At 39.9% G+C, this 2,750-nt stretch overlaps 1 non-coding gene across 1 annotated transcript; it reads right to left on the bottom strand.

Annotated features, from left to right (window-relative positions):
- Positions 1-2,299: 2,299 nt before the first annotated feature.
- LOC119178826 (U1 spliceosomal RNA) lies at positions 2,300-2,463 on the bottom strand. Its single transcript, XR_012885965.1, has one exon. It is a non-coding gene; the product is annotated as a U1 spliceosomal RNA (small nuclear RNA).
- Positions 2,464-2,750: the final 287 nt, after the last annotated feature.

The following is a 2,750-nucleotide window of genomic DNA, read 5'->3' as shown; positions in this document are numbered from 1 at the left end:
GCATTGCTGATCATGGATTGTGTCGTGCAGGTGGTTTTAATTATTATCTCAACAGGGGCATGGGAACGCTTGGCTTCGTGTACCGTCTCTGTGTTCTGACGGCCAAGCACTATGAATGCGATCCAGTTTATGCGAACCTTCCTCAAGCGAATGCGAACCTTCCTCAAGGACAATAATAGAAGAAATTCTCAGAAACATGTACAAAAAAAGAAGAAAAAAAAAGGGAGTGGGAGATAAAAATAGATTTTCCTGATCCACAAGTGCGCTTCCCTCCATTGCATATTTGTTCTATGATGGCGGTGCTGGTCATGCTTCAAGACAAGACGACATTCCATGTGCACGTGCTCAGACTTGTTTATTATGCGTGTTTATGTTAAGGGAGCATAGTATCCATTTCTCACGTTACAGCGCTAGCAAACTGCACTTGAACATGCTGTTTGCAGTAAACGCCTAGTCACTATTACGAGGGCAAACTGCATAGGAGGAAAGCTAGCCTTACAAGGATGAAGTTTTATTGCGGTAATAATGCTTCTAAATTTCTGACAGCACCTCTCCTACCTCAAATGAAACCACAATGCAGTTTCGTATACTAACCTCCAGTGACATCTTTGAGCTCTTCTAATAGTTTAAGGAAACCAGACAGATACCTTTTCTCAGGAAAATTGGATGCCCTAGCACCCAATTTTTGATTATAATCAGTAGTATGTGAGCTCATCCTTGTAATTTATAAATTAAATGGTAAAATTTTAGCACATCTGGTTGAGTGCTTAATTAATAATAAAATATCTTTATATGCATGCAAGCAGAACATAGTTCTAGATACTGTATATTCAAGGACATAAGCCAACACCTGTTGTGTTCGAGAATGAGGTCACATTGTAATGTAAAATGGTTTGAGGGGTTAGTAATTGTGCAGTAAACAAAAGAATCATCTGCAAATTATCAGACATGAGAAAAAGTATCAGGAAATAGGTGGTTATTGTATATTAAGAACAGGAGAGCGCCATCTTGCGGTACACCTGAAAGCACGGGTATGGCGATTAAGAGATGAGTTGGCATATGCAGATTGCTGACATTTGGTTAAAAATTCTTTAAACCAGTTTTTAACAGGAGTGAATGTCAAGACGAGATAACAAGACAACCATGGGGAACATTATTGGATGTTTTCACCAAAACCTAAAAACATTGTGTCACTCGGAATGTTCCAATCTAGGCTATGTGTAAGTAATGCAGGGAAAGAGGAAGTTCAGTGTCACAGGAGTAAGTTGTGTGGAAACCATGCTGGATGTGGCTGAAAAAAATTTTGCAGATGTTAGATATGTTTCGTTAATTTAGTGCAGGTGATTGTTATAAAAATCGGACAGCATTTCTGGCGATGCTAGGCTTTCTTTCTTAAAAACTGGGATGACCTAGGTCACCTGCTGGTTATGTGGAATTGAACCACTGTGGAGCAATTCCTCAGATATGAGTGATTAAAACAGACCACACATTCAGTATTTTTTAGCACTTTAGCATTAATGTGATCTGCTGCCAAGGATGACAAATTATTTGATGACTTTGACAGTGCCAAATGCAATAAATGTTATGTTTCACATGAGCAAATACATTTGGAAAAGGGTAGACTGGGCAAACTGTAAGTTGGTTCGTTTGTGAAAACAGACCCGAATACTGTGTCAAGACAATCGACATATTCGTACTGAAGGATCGGAAGTTTAGAACCATTATTAAGTGAAATCTTATAACACTGTAAAATTTAATTGTTTTTCAAGATCGTTTAAGGTTAGTTTGTATCATAGCTTGTAGGGTATTAGAAAAAAAAATTGGGCTTAGTTTCAATGGTTAGCATGTAATATTCTTTCTCGACTGCATGCATAATACTTTCTTCCATGTGGCAGCACAATTAGAAAATTTTTTAATCATTTGAGGGATGCATGAGCATTGCAAAGTAATTCTTTTTGTTGTACATAATTTGTTTATACGTACAGAGAAATGCATTTCTGTTTTGAAAAGCAACCACTTCGAAAATTTGGTGGAAAGCGAGATATGAAGGGGTCAAAATATTCTGTCAATTCCCAGTTTTTGCACACATTGTTTTTCTTATCATAAAGATTTAGTATTTTTAATCATTTTATGATTATTTTTAATCTTTTACAACAAAGCTCTTTTGAAGGAACAATGATAATAGTGTAAGGTAGAGGCCTGATGATATCTCCCTGCAGTTTGTAACAACCACGCACTTGATCACCAATGCCTCTAAGTACAGATGTGAGTCGTCAAGTCTGCCTTTGGATTGCATATTGGGGGGAGAGCGCGAACGCAGTCCCCCACTACCAAAAATTGCATGCCCCATCTGCCCCAGTTTGGGGGAGTGGCAGGGGTCAGCACGAGCGCAGTGCAATGCCCGCGCCTCACCCTGGGGGCACCGCCATTCTGATCACGGTAGCCCCGACACCAGGTAAGTATGCCCTTCAAGCGTTCGGCACTGATTGCGCACCGATCGCGACATCTTATGTCGCGCAAGTGGGGTGCCGAAGTCGGTGGAAGGTTTTTCTTTGTTTCTCTTGATATACGAAAGCCCTTTCAAGGAACGCGCCGAGTTTATCGATTAACTGAGGTCTGTTTAATTAAATTGCACTTATCTGTCACAAACGGCAAGAAATAATCAAAGTTTGAGCACATATTGATGCAGATTTTACATAACGAGCGAGATTGATACGCCGCTAGAGGCGCCAGCGCTGTCGTCCTTTGCC

This window comes from Rhipicephalus microplus, chromosome 1, assembly GCF_043290135.1.
Source record: "Rhipicephalus microplus isolate Deutch F79 chromosome 1, USDA_Rmic, whole genome shotgun sequence".
Taxonomy (NCBI): domain Eukaryota; kingdom Metazoa; phylum Arthropoda; class Arachnida; order Ixodida; family Ixodidae; genus Rhipicephalus; species Rhipicephalus microplus.
Note: the sequence above shows the minus strand (reverse complement) of the source record. Positions and strands in the feature narration are given on the sequence as shown.